The 14,857-nt window shown below is 42.3% G+C and overlaps 1 pseudogene; it reads left to right on the top strand.

Moving 5' to 3' along the window:
- The first annotated feature begins 531 nt into the window (after positions 1-531).
- Positions 532-14,857, top strand: part of LOC147672884 (maestro heat-like repeat-containing protein family member 1) — a 152,504-nt pseudogene continuing 138,178 nt past the window's right edge.

Genomic DNA, 14,857 nt, shown 5'->3' with positions numbered 1-14,857 from the left:
GTGTGGCGGCGATTTTCCTGGCAGGCTTATGTTGGCGGTCTGTTCCTGTGTGTGAAGACCGAGACTCTCCCTTTGCCCCCGTGTAAACTGATAGTGCAACACTAATTTCACTTGCTCTCCGCCGAGAGATATTATCCTAACCGTCCCGCTTCTGGCGGGAGGCTCCCGAATTTCATGCGAGCCGCCCTTCAGCCGCACGGACTCCAGCGGTGCCTTTTGATTGATCTTGGTGGCCCTGCCGGGGGAGCTACACTGCTCACTGCCTTGCTGCCTGTGCCGCGGCCCCACACCGGACCTGATCTGACCCGTGCTACTATGGAGAAGGGGACCAGGATACACGGGGGACACGGAACTGGTTTGCACCTTGACGCTTTGCTGGCCTCCCTAGCTGCCCTTCATGACACCTTGGTGCAGGGCGCCCTATTACTGGGGGGCAAGTTGGACAACATGATCCTCGCGGTGGAGCGAATGAGATCGGCTGACCCGTTCGTGCATAGTGAGACTCCGTCTTCGGCGCCCGGATGCTTCAAGATGGCGCCTACTACTGCAGCTGAAGGGTCGGAAACACGGTGCCCTGGGACTTTCCATACGTGTACTATTGGATGCACTGGACGATCTGGAAATGCTAGCCTGGACCTGGCCGCTATATCCTTTTCCAACGACCTGTTGCTTGACATCCTGGTGCTGTTCCTGCTGTATTTGGACATTGGATTGTGGTTCTCCTGTGTTGCTTCGTTGCATGGAGTGTGGAAGGTCTGTCTTCCTGCCAGGTCTCGTCCGTCGCACTTGCTAGAGATTGGTACTGTCGCTGGTTCTGATACTTTAAGCAAGACTGGACAAGGATAAATGTCTCCCCTCTGGGTCATCGTCCTTTGTGCTGGGACTGTGAGGGCTGCGCGATACGTTGTCTTCTTTGATGCTGCGCCGAGTTGACTCTGTCCCTTGCAACATGTTCCTTTGATCTGGTCTTGCTGCTCTAGTTCATATTCTGTGCTAATATAATATCATGTATGGGAGGGGCCGAGGGACTGCTATAGGTTGGCTTTCATTTTTTGCTTGTGACTTTGGTTGCAAGGGGTATCGCTTTTACGACGTTGTTATTACAGTGGGTATGAATGCTTTGTGGAGCGAACTGTACTGTTTTGTGATCAATCCTGTTTCCGGCTGTTACTGCCTACGCTCCGCTCGTAGTCTTCCCGACTGTGTATACCCTGCTCAAAGATGACCCCTTGCACCGATATGTTTTAAATGCCGGCGAGGGGCACCGGGTGCCCGGGAGCGGGTCCGCTTCTCTCCTCCTCCATTCTCTTTATTTTCCCTACTGTGGGGCAGTTCCGGGGCGACAGGCACGCTGTTAGTGGGTCAGGCCGTAGCCATTACAGGGGTGCAGGGTGGCGGGTGCGGGGGGGGGGTTTGTTGTTTTAGTTTGTTTTGTTCTATGGTCCCTATCGCTCTTTTCCGGCTTTGGGAGGGTCTTCCTCTCTAGTGGGGCTGGCTGTCACTGGGTCTCGCACCTTTTTTTTTTTTTTCCTATTTCCGGCATTTGAATACGTCTTTGTTTCCTGTTTCTGGGGGTGGGCTCTCGGGGATCGGACTTGGTAAAGTTGCTTTCGGTACCGTTGCTATTGTCTAGTCTTGTCGCTGTGGCTGCTTTGATTGTATAGTTGCTGTAGTTTTAGCCTATCTCCGATTGTAACTGGGGTACGTCCCCCCTGTTTCTTCTTTGTCCTTTATGGAAGGTGTGCAGTCCTTGTTGTTGCAGCCCCCTCTCTTCTTCTAAACTTAAAAACGAAAACCTCATATTCTATATCGCGCACCCCGCAGTCCTTATAGTGTACTTTGAAATATCCTGTTTGTATATTGGCCTATTGCCTACGATTCTCCTGTTTTTAATGACTGTCTTTGCGGCCGGCCATGATGGTTGTGGGCTTGCGCATGTATCTCCTCAATTTTCCAAATAAAGGTTTTCACAAAAAAAAAAAAAGTAAAACTGCTCTACACCAACCAGCTACTTAACTATTAAGCCTTTATTTGTACAAGAAAATGCAGCAACTCTGCTATAATTCTAAACTCCTTAATCACCGTCATAAAAAGGTGCAAGTGAATCCAGGGAAAAAACAATGTGCAACTTTCTTTTCTGCCTACTGATAAAGGTTGATTGCGTAACGTGCGTTGTGAAAAGATGCATTGTGGGAACATTGTTTTGGCTTGGCTTAGGCAACAGAGGCTCCCTTGGCTAGACTCCCTACTTGCTTTCTCCAGAACTGTTAGTATAAACTTTGCTGTACATGCAGAAAAGTGTCAACTACACCAAGATGCAAAAATTGTAGTAAAGTCTTACTTGTGTGAGTCATGTTAAGGAAGAGTTGCAGTCATTTTGTCAGAAAAGAAAGGTACTCATTTCTCTGTATCAAAGCTGGTGAAATCTGGTTCCCATATACCTGGGGGGTTTGAAGTTTTATGTTCTGCTGAGTAGAAAATTTAGAAAGCAATACATCAAGTTATTTTACAATATGTATCATAAAAAAACATAAGCTTTACAGCACACTCTTCATTTCAAGTTTGTATTCATCTTTCTTTTGATTAATGATGTTTTCTCTATTTTCTCTTTTAGAACCAGAAATGGAACCATGCCTAGGTCTGATTCTCAGAACGTTCTGTCCTGTAATGAAGACTGCTTCCACAGTCAACCAGAAATTTTGGTTTAGCCTTGGTGTGTACTTGCAATGGTGTAACGGTGGGGCTCTGTTTGATGCTTGGGGAGTGTGGGGAGAGTACACCTTTATTAAGTTCTCTTTTGTAACATTACCTGAGAACACCCTGCATGCAAAGAGATGCACTTTCTGTTTGTTGCAGCAAATACTAGTCCATATTCATCCTTTTTTTATCTGAATTGAACTCTCATTTGTTGCCCAAATCAGAATTCAACTGCAACATTGGTCTGCATAAAGTGTAACTCCCCTACTTTCTAGTACATCTGCCAATTGAACTGGCATGCTGAGCTGCTGTGTCAAGTTTGCTATGTCATGACTGGAACACATCTCTTGTCTGAAGTTTACACCTCTGAGAGACACCCTAATAATTTCCGTACCAAAAATCTAAGGGTCTGATTTAGAGTTTTGAGGGACATGTTGCTCCATCACAAACGTGATGTCTGTTCCATCATCTGATCTATTATAAGTTCTTTATAACATATTGTATGTGTAATAAGACGGAAGGAGCTATCCCATCATGCTTTTGATGGGATACCCTTCTGTAGAGGATGTAGCCTTATGGCTAGATCAGATGATCTTGAAGCTGGGGAACAGGGTTTAAGTCTCGGCAACGAAGTTGAACATCCTGTGATTGTGGGCAAATCACTTAATCTCCCCGTGCCTAACAAAATGAATATGTCCTTGTGTAATGAAACGGGTGCTCATGTACAGCGCACTGATACCTGATATCTTCGGGTCTAGTATGCTCTATATAACACTAAAAAAAAACAGGCCTTATGTTGTGAAATCACATCCATGGAAAGAGGAGCATTAAAACCTGTAGAAATTGTACATAAATTTCAAGAGGTCATTGTTCATTTCAATGGCACAGACATCTAGTTGCAACCTACTGCTCGCACAATGGCAAACTCGACACCATATTAAGTAAAGTTTTGGACTGGTGCAAATCAGGGAGTACACATATGTTAACCTTTTTTCCCACTTGAACATAAAGAATGCAGGAAGCAAGATCTGCACCCAACTAAACATGTGCAATAATAGGACAGAAAAAGGAGAAATGTGATTTCACACTGTTTGCTAAGTTTAAAATAGGAAATTGAGGGAATTAGTGTGTTTTCAGATGTGTGATATTAAATCAGTCCAGTTTCTTCCTGCCTGAGCAGTAAAATAGTGCATAACCATTATACCACATTTTTACACTGGTGATATCCGAAACAGCACTTCTTTGTTAACCACATAAAATGATTCACAAAATTACTACTAATAAGGAATGTTTTGATGCACCATCTTTTATATTTTTACATGCACTTTTTATTATTTTGCCCAGAGGGCCAATATCTTCATACACTATGAACTTGTGCAAATCTGATTTATCCACTCTTATTTCAAAAACAACAAAACTGTGCAAAATGGAATTGCTTTGTTACAAATTTTAAGTGGAAAGCAACCTGGTGACACAAATTCGGCCTTTCATTTTCTTTGAGTTCAAAACAATGAGTTGCATTAATGTAGAATTATTACCATGTATTGTCTAGAATGCTACAAAAGTGCAATAGGATGCAGAAGCGAAATGGAAACCATTACATGACCCATGAGAGTCAGAAAAAAAGCTATGTGTATTGAGACTATTACCTGTGAATAATCGTTTAATATTAGCAGACACATTGCACTGTTTTTGCTCAGTATGTCCTATGCACTACCAGGCAAGGTGGGAAATTAAGCCTTTGAGTTTTAACTGTGATTTTCTGTTTTTCTGCAAGTCATTGAGATGTTATCAGGCCAATTTGCTGCCAGTGTAGACACTCCTGTAGTCACACTTTTCTTTGAAGCCTACTCAACCTGTAAGGCATTTCTTCTAGAAACCATCCCCAATCTCCAGGAGGTAAGTTGGGAAAGTGGTAAAAGAACAGAGCGCAGTGGATGAAGGTTGAGAGCTGTTACGTTTTGTGAGATGACTGATGCATGCACATTGACTGCCCCTCCCTCTACTTTGCATATGTACAAAAAAAGGAAATTCATTCTCTTGACCCACATTTGTGATCTCCAGTATTGTAGATGACTAAAATGTGTAAAAACCTTTATTGTACCAGACCAAGTATCAAAAGAACATCAGGTCATCTATATCAAACAAAATCAAAGCTAAACCATGTTATAATACTAAAGTATTAAGCAACACTTTTAAGTCCAGTAAGCATTTTTGAAAAACGAAAGTGACATAGAGAGATTCTATGGCAATTTAATCAAATCAGTGTTACAGTAGTCTCTTTTTTTATGTCTACCACAGCCTGTACATGAAGAGGAGTCAGAGAGGACATTGGGATAAAATGATGGCACAGCTGAAAAGTGGTAGTGAGGGTTAATGGCAGGAGTTGTAAAGAGGAGCTTCGGGGAAGAGATGACTTAAGTAGGGGAGTAGAAATTGTTAAAAACAGCTGAGAGATGTGGTGGGGTGGCAGGGGAAATTCATACATTTAAAGAATGGATGAGGGGGAGAAAACAGAGAGGGTGGGTAGGGACCCTCATCCAAGTAAAACAAGAGAGGGTTGTGAGGGGTGCAGCATAGGAAGGTATGGTGACGAACAAAAGGATATATGCAATTTTTACAAAGAAATAGGAGGCAATTACTCTGATATTACATTCATTAATTATGATAAATATAACAACTTGGGACTATAATTTATTTGAAATATTTGTGGAAACAAATTCTTGGATAACATTTCAGTTTTTTCTTGTAGATTATGCTGCCAGTAAAAACAAACCACTGCCTTTGCATGGCAGAATCACCTCCTAGGTAACAGATGTCTAGTGCAGCTGCCTCTCCAGGGAACCCCCACCTTCCACCTGTGGCTCATGTTTTCTTAGTAGTTAATGTCTAGTGTGTGGAACTGAAAACCTGCTGTGATTTATCTTAACAGGTCTGGGGACAGGTCATCACCACTTTGGGACATTTGGCCTCCGTCCTGCCAGAGGAGCAACTAGATAAGGAGCTTCCATGGTTAGTCAATGAGGTTAAAAGGATCCAGCCCCAACTGCCTGCTGATATGGCATTTCGTTTGCTCACGGTGAGTCTGACCTCTATTTGCTGTCCATGCTTGTCACTTCAACAAATCCCAAGTGATCCACTCATAATGAACACTGTGTCCCATAGTGAGTGATTAGCTGCAATGAAACAATACATTATTGAGAAATGAGGGCTGAATACAGAACTAAAGGGTTCTATTGGTGAGTCAGTTACACCACAGTCCGAGATGGTTCAGGCCTCCATCATGTGACCATTAGGCCATCACATTGGTATTCCACACTTGACAGTACCAATGTTGCGGATATCAGTGATTTTGAGATGTAGGAAAAATGCATGATTCCAAGCTTGCCCCTTAGGTACCCGAGAGAAATAGAAATACTATACAATTCAGACTCTAGTACCCCACTATTTGACACAGTCAAGCATGGTAGTTTCTTAAGAATTGAGGTGGTGTATTGTTTGGCGAGATTAAGGGATTAGGGGGAATATAGTTTTTCAGCATTCAGTCTAAATACTGAACTAAATACATTTTGATTTGTACACAATACGTGAAGGCAGCCTGAGAAGCAAAACTTACATTTTGTATTTGTTACATATGAAATTGGGATAAATAAAAAATAAATATGAACCAAACAGTGGTGTTGAAATGTAAATAAAAATCAGAATTGCAGTATTTTTCTCTACCTGTTGTTGTGCTACTGAGTAAGTAAAATGTGGTTATGGAAGTGAAATCAAGCATACGGACGCTCCATATTGGTGCGTTAATCACAACAAAACAGCAAATCTTCAGACACTAGAGCCCTGAGATAGGTCCTGAGCAGTTGGGAGGCTTACTGAAGCCTCGGTGAGCTCTTGAAATTATGCTGTTTTAATTGCGCATACAGCAAGATCATTACAGCAGCATATAACCCTTGTTGTTGATTTTATGAATAGCTTGGATCTGCGACCAATTTTATTAAATCACATGTTATGAACCTGACACTAAAGTACATAAAAAGTGCCACTTTTTGCCCCATGGCCATATTTAAGTAAGGTGGATAACTTTCTGTATTTAAGTATCATATTAGCCTGCAACCATTAGTTAAAAAGAACGTATGTTTCTTTATGAGAGCCTGTGCAGGTGTTAATGAAATCTCCTCCTGTTTGTGCCACAAACCTCTGAAAATTATGCTGGATATATACAAAGGCAAATGCATACCAATTGCAACCTATGGCAGTGAAATATGGGGTAATCGAATATAAAAAAACTAATGATAGCAGAGAATAACAATCTCAAAGGACTTTTGGCATTGGGACAATATATCTCCACTGAAATTATACATGAGGAATTAAGTATCAGTTCCATTATGAATTATATTAGGTCTCAGCTCTAACAGCTCTGGTGTAGCGTTTGGTTAAAAGAAGTTCTAAGCCTGAACAGATTAATCATACTTAATTGCATGAAATTAGGCAATATATGCAATATACCATGGCTGGTTTACATTAGAGATAATTTTATGAACTTAGAAAGACCAGGGTTATTTTCTAATCCATCCAACATTACCAAACAAGACACGACCTGGTTAAAGGAAGCTTTTAATGTAAGAATGGCTGCTGAGCGAGATGCATGTAATCTCTTTATTGTTTAGTTAATTAAAACCATACCAATGTTTTCTACATGTATCAACTTTGATTAAAAACATACATTGAAATTATTTCATCAACCCAATATGTCACATTATAATATCACACAGTCATAAAACAAAAATCCTCAATTATGAGTGTTCCCTGAAACTCTCTAAAATGGTATCTAAATTATGTAAGACTATTGATTTGTTTGGGACTGACATGGAAAACCATCAAATAATGGGTGACAAAAGGATTAGTTTCATTTATGATAGGAGTCATTTATAAATTAAATGTTGGGGCCCTAGGTCTATTATATCAGTATTAGGCCTTTGCAGGTCAATCCGGTGGACCGGTTGCTGTAGGCATTGTTTCTTCAGTGGATGAACCCTCACATGGTGGCTTAGACATCAGAGCCTGATCATGTATATGAAGAAACTTAACCAGTTTTCAGTTCATCTGAGGGTCAGATGGATCAAGCCCTTTAATAACAGCGGCCCTGCAGGATCATATTCCTCCAATCCAGAAGGCTTCCTTTAGTAAAGTGACACATGCTGGATGAAGTTTCTGACAGGTACATATCAGGTGTGTAAGATCTTCCTGGTGATTACCACACAAGCAACACATTTTTAAGCCAATGTTTTTCCACCTGGGAGCGCATGATAGTGAGGGATAATTTCCAAACCATAGTGCCATCAGCCTTTTTTTGTGGACTGAAAAAGTTAGGTCTAAATAGGCCACTGGTTTGAGGACTTTATAGTTGTTGAGTACTGTCAGGGGATGAGATCTTTGACTAAAAGTACTTTTGTTCAATCATAGAGAATGGAGTTTTGCGGCTTTGTTTGGTGCTAACTCAATTGTTAAAAAGGAAAGATTTTTATTCCAAAGGTCCAAAGTGCCTTAGGATTTAAGTGCGTTGTGCAAAAAAACAGTGTATGGTGATTTATTCCCATTCTCGAGTTCTTGCCACAATGCCTCATTAAGGCTAGCGTTCTCCACATATTGTTCTATCCGATACCAAACTTTTATTGATGAGTAAAGTCGGCCCAGTGTTTCATTAATTAGGCCAAATTGTAGGCGCATTTGAGCTGGCGAAGCGGTTTAAGGGAGTTGGAAGACCTTTTTAAAAATAATAGTTATTAAGTTATTCAGAAAATTTGAGTCTTTTCCGTAAAGGGCGGCACTGGCATACATTAAAGTTGGGAGTGTTTTGGCTGCCATTACTGAAATCAGTGGTCTGAATGATTGGCCCTCCAGTTTTTTTGGCAGTGAATTATAAGCAAAAGTTAGTGCACTTTCCCGTTGAGCCATATAATTCTTCTGTTCGCAATGAGTCAGTTTATTGCCAATGTAAAATCCTAGATATTTGTAGCTAGATACATTTTCTAAGGATTTTTCTTCCAGACAGATGTTATACGGGCAGGCTGCCCAATGACTAATAAGCATGGTTTTTGTTTTTGTTGTGTTGGGTTCTAACTTGTTTGCTGTTAGAGATTGTGCAAGTTCAGTTAATATTCTGGTTAGGCCTATCTTGGTTAAGCTGATTAACACAATATCATCAGAGTGAGCAAGGTGTGATAGGGCTAAGGTGCCAAGATATTGGGAATGAGAGTTAATTGCATTAAGGTTTACTGACAGATCAGATATGAAAAGATTAAATAGATGTGGGGCCAGCACATATCCCTGCTTCAGGCCTTTCTTCATATATATTTTTATTGAGACTCTTGAACTGTCGCCGAGTTATACTCTTACCCATGTATCAGTATAAAATAACATTTAGTCCATTTAGAATTCTTTCTGGAATGTTCCATGCTCGCAGTTTAGTCCACAGAAGATTGTGGTCCACGCTATCAAATGCAGCTTTTAGATCAATAAAAACGAGATGCAGATTCTGTTTGTTTTGTCTTGCATTTCTCTGCAATTAGGGAGATGGATAAAATGTTAGATATAGTTCCTATCCCTTCTCTAAAGCCCGGTTGATTTGCAGGAATCAGATTGAGTTTGTTAGACCAATTAACCAGATAACCCAGGATCAGGGAGGCAAGTTAATTTGATTCGACATCCAACAGTACTATTAGCCTATAGTTGGATGGGTTTTTTCTTTCTCCTTCTTTGTAGATTGGTGTAGAAATAGATTCTTGCCAGCTCTCTGGAATTTGGTTCTGATAGATACATCTGCCGTGTGGATTCCTCACCTTGTGAATATCCCCCTTGCGTCAGCAACGTTCGGAAATTTTCTTCGTAGCACGCCGTCGTGGGCGACGTCACAGGAGCACGGCATCGCGCGCGACTCCGTCTGACGTCACCGACCCCATATTAGGCCCACGCCGGCGTGATGACGTCAGTTCCCTTTTTTCCGCGTCTCCGACGCTAACGGTTTTCGGGATCTTCAGCGATACCTAGTATCTTTCTGGTTGATAATTGTCACTGTTTCTCTCTTACGACCTTGTTCTTCTCCGGAGATGTCGTCAAGGAAAACAGGCTTTAAGCCATGTTGGTCTTGTGCCCGCATGATGTCTATCACCGACCCACATAAGGATTGTTTGTGGTGTCTTGGTTCGAGTCACGACGTCAAGAACTGCGATTCCTGTTTTAAGATGAATCCAAAGGCGCTTCGGGAGCGTGAAGCAAAGTTGCTTTTGGCGAAGGTGAAAAAAGACTCTGGGCGACTTTCGAGATCTACGTCACGGAGATCGAAGTCGAAGCAAAGGTCTCGGTCGAGGTCGGGATCGGCGTCGAGGTCCAGAGCGGGTTCGAGGTCTGGAGAGAACTCGAGGTCTAAAGCGAAGTCAAAGTCCAGAGAAAGATCTAGGTCTAGATCTAAGTCGGCTTCCGGACATGCTTCGAGCTCTTCGAGGAGAAAGCATAAGAGGAGGAAGCACAGTTCGAGACATCATTCGGGGAAGGATTCCTCTGACTCGAAGAAAAGGTCTCACAAACATCGTAAGGACTTTGTCTCTCCTTCACCTGCTTTGTCAAGAGTTGGTTCTCCGGCGCCGGAGCCGGACCCGGAGCCGGTTTCCTCGGAGCATGAAGAGAAGGAGGTGACTCAAGAACCGGTTTCGGCGGAGACTCCTGTGAATCCAGAAGGACAGGGTGAGGATGTGTCGGGTCGGCCTCCATTGCAACATCCGGTAGGTCCGTACCCTTCCTTTCCTGGTCCTGGGCAGGATCCCTCGCATTTTCTCAATGCGATGTTTGGAGTTTATTCTAGGGCAATGTACCCCGCTGGAGCGCCTGGTGGCCCCATGGGTCCGTTATCGTACAGTCTGGGTATTCCTCAGTCATATGCCCCTGCTCCATTTATGCCTTTCATGCCGGCGCCTCTTTCACCTTGGCTCGGTACGGCTCCACCGAGGTCTTCGACTCCGCATGCGGCTTCGCCGACTCCGGATCGACCTCGCAGTCGAGATCGAGGTACCACACCTGTTCATGACTCTCGTCCTCCTGCTCCGGTTCCTCGATCGACGTCGGAACCGGCTCCGTCGGAGTCGTTACCGGATCCGTCGACTTCGATTCGAATGGAGTGGTCGAGGCGAAGGGCTCAGCGTCTTCTCGAGCAAAAGGATGATGAGAGTTCAGATGTGGAAGAAGGCGAGCTTCCTGATCATGATGATGACTTCGATGAGCTTCGGGATGCTAGTGGTCTGGAACTCTCTCCCGAGTGGGGTCTGCCTTCGACTTCTGATGCGCCGTCAAGGGACGTGGCTCCTTATCACGTGGTTATTAGGAAGGCTGCTGACCTTCTTAGCTTAAAGCTGCCCACAGTGGAGTACAGTGTTTAGAAAGGTGAGTAACCCAATATACCCTTGCGGGCTCGGGCAGAGTTTAGTATAATATGAGATGGCCAGCAAGGGATTTTATTTGTATGAAGTTGCAGCACTAGTTAGGACCTGATGAAAGGCAATCAAAGTACCTAAATCTGAGTTTAATCAGCGGCTGTTCAATAAAGTTAAAAGTTTCTAACACTGAGAAACAAAAGATGTTACCACACTAACATCATGGGTACAGTAAATGAATAATAAAACATGAAACCAGGATAATTTGTTTGTCTGAAAGGTTATTATTTTGAATTCAAGACAAAGAGTAGTTCTGTACAAAAAATGAACTGTAAAATTAGGCAGGGTACATACAAAGATATACAATGGATATTTAAGGTATTGGTTATTTTTCCTATACTATATCCAAGAAAACAGTCCAGACTGCTAAACAAAGGTGATAACTAGATTTCCACTATTAATCAGGAGAAAATCAAATGTCGATACAAATCAAACTGTGCAGAATTGGACTAGGTAGGTCGACGTTTCGGTCTTATCTTGATCATTTACAAGACCATCATCAGGACGGAGTAGTACTATATACAATGGTTGACCCTCTGCAAGAGAAACAACATAGTATTACGGTGTATTCTGTGACTAATAAATACCTGGTTGATTAACTAAAAACTATTCTTGTTACATCTTTATTCAACAATTATAAACACATTACAAAAATGTAAAACAGTCGGTGTGGCGACTGAAGTAATCTAGACACATTTGAGAATCCTAGACCTGCGCTCTAATACATGTAATACGTGCCAAATGCAGACCCTTGGTGGTCTTAACCTTTGTAAAACGAGCACTTTTTGCAAGCCCCTGCGTGTTCTGAATTTTTGAAATGCGTGCTAAATACAGACCCTTTGTGGTCTTAACTTATGTTAAACAAGCATTTTGGTTTGCATATACGTTAGGCGTCCAACCAACAACTCTGGTATAATACTGCTGTGCAAGTTGGTTAACCCCTTAAAAAACGTGCCTTAGCCATTTAATGCTAAAATACCTCATAAAAGATGCACTTCAAGTTGCGTTTTCCACTTCACTAATTATACATGCCTGGGACGTTAACTCCTACTACTCAGCCTATCTACATGCCTAAAAATGCAAAATAGTTAACATGTTGTCTAAGTAAAAATGCAAGATAGTTAACATGTTGTCTAAATATAAGACTTAGCACTACTGATACCGAATACATGGTATCTTGAGCAAGACGCCTCATACTTTTTAGAAAGTACCTGGAACTTGGTAACCATTTTGGAAAACAATGATTAAATCTGTCCCCTAAAACATGGATACATTACTTCCTATTTAGATAACTTTGAACGTCTGGAACAGTATCGCGAATTGAACAAATTACCAGAACCTGTTCACTGCAATACTGCTGTATGCACAAGGTAAACCTTTGAAAAACTAAATGTCAATGTATTTGTATTAGACTATAAATAAAGGAAAAACACTATAAGTATCATTTTCTCTTCCAATAGTGCTTGACACTCAAAATTGAGTGTGCACACTGCCCGCTTCCAAAAGAAACTAGCGGATGCCGTCACTAAAGCCTAAAATTGTCGTGACTTGGAACTAAAAAGTGAGTGTAAACCAATATATGCTCCTTAGCACTTAGGAACCATTTTGATTAACTATCTGGGATCCTAGGATTCTCAAATGTGTCTAGATTACTTCAGTCGCCACACCGACTGTTTTACATTTTTGTAATGTGTTTATAATTGTTGAATAAAGATGTAACAAGAATAGTTTTTAGTTAATCAACCAGGTATTTATTAGTCACAGAATACACCGTAATACTATGTTGTTTCTCTTGCAGAGGGTCAACCATTGTATATAGTACTACTCCGTCCTGATGATGGTCTTGTAAATGATCAAGATAAGACCGAAACGTCGACCTACCTAGTCCAATTCTGCACAGTTTGATTTGTATCGACATTTGATTTTCTCCTGATTAATAGTGGAAATCTAGTTATCACCTTTGTTTAGCAGTCTGGACTGTTTTCTTGGATATAGTATAGGAAAAATAACCAATACCTTAAATATCCATTGTATATCTTTGTATGTACCCTGCCTAATTTTACAGTTCATTTTTTGTACAGAACTACTCTTTGTCTTGAATTCAAAATAATAACCTTTCAGACAAACAAATTATCCTGGTTTCATGTTTTATTATTCATTTACTGTACCCATGATGTTAGTGTGGTAACATCTTTTGTTTCTCAGTGTTAGAAACTTTTAACTTTATTGAACAGCCGCTGATTAAACTCAGATTTAGGTACTTTGATTGCCTTTCATCAGGTCCTAACTAGTGCTGCAACTTCATACAAATAAAATCCCTTGCTGGCCACAGTGGAGTACAAGCCCAACATTCTCACAGAAGTCCTGCATTCTCCGTCTTCGATTGTGGAGCCAACTCTGCCGTTTACTGATGCCTTGTCGGATCCAATTAAGGAAATTTGGAAGAGGCCGTTGTCTGCTCCTGCAGTTTCAAGGGTTATTGCAAGGCGCTATAGGGTGGCTCCTGATGACCCTGCCTTTCTTTCTACTCATCCATCTCCGGAAAGTCTTGTGGTTCAGGCGGCTTGCTCTAATAGGGCTGCAGGCTCTTTCCCTCAAGTGCCAGCTGACAAAGAGTCTAAGAAATTGGATCAGGCTGCGAAGAAGACTTTCTCTTCTGGGAGCATGGCTCTAAAGTCATCAAATGCTACTTGCCTTTTAGGTAGATATGTGCACGCGCTGATGGACTCAGTGAAGCAGTTGTCTTCAAAACTTCCTGAGGAGGATAAGAAAAACTTTAATGAAGTGATCTCTGACACTCAGGCTGCGGCCCGCATGGTCATTCAAAGCGGCATGGACACTGTGGATTCTGTTGCCAGAATTATGGGCTCATCCATTGCAACCAGGAGAGCCGCATGGTTAAAGTCATCTGATTTCTCAGCGGATGTACAATCTACTTTGCTGGACTTACCCTTTGAAGGAACTGGCCTTTTTGGTAAGAAGGCTGATGTGGCCTTGGAAAGGTTTAAAGACAGCCGTGCCACTGCGAGATCGTTGGGTCTGCAGATGAGAGGGTCTACGGCTAGGAAGTTCAAGGGATTTGGTAAATCTTCTTTTCGTCCCTTCAAGCAGGGCCAACAACAGCAGCAGCAGCAGAACCCTCTATATAAGTCCTATAGAGGTAGACAGAGGGGTCGTGGACTTGGACGTCAAGTCTCCTCTTCCTCCACTTCCTCCAATAATGCCCAACCCCCACCCGCATCAGCAAAGCAGCCCTAGATCCACCATTCTGGATCATGTAGGGCCAGTAGGGGGTCGGCTTACTCACTTTCTACGAGATTGGGAATCGGTTACATCAGATCTTTGGGTTCTCAATCTCGTAGAGAATGGGTATGCACTTCCTTTTCAGGAGTTCCCTCCCAATTACCCTCCTTGCCAAGGTTATTGCTCGGAGGACCACCTGCTTCTCCTGCAGGAGGAAGTCCTGGCACTGTTTCGAAAGGGTGCGATAGAGGTGGTTCCAGAGCAGGAGAGGGGTCAAGGGTGCTACTCCCGGTATTTCTTGATTCCCAAGAAGGATGGCAGACTTCGGCCGATCCTGGATCTCAGGGTTTTGAACCTCTATCTCAAACAGGAGAAGTTCAAAATGCTCACCCTTGCTCAGGTTCTTCTGGCGCTGATGGAAGAAGACTGGATGG

Source organism: Lissotriton vulgaris, unplaced genomic scaffold, assembly GCF_964263255.1.
Source record: "Lissotriton vulgaris unplaced genomic scaffold, aLisVul1.2 SCAFFOLD_876, whole genome shotgun sequence".
NCBI lineage: Eukaryota > Metazoa > Chordata > Amphibia > Caudata > Salamandridae > Lissotriton > Lissotriton vulgaris.
The sequence above is the reverse complement of the archived record's forward strand: the minus strand, read 5'-3'. Positions and strand labels throughout refer to the sequence as shown.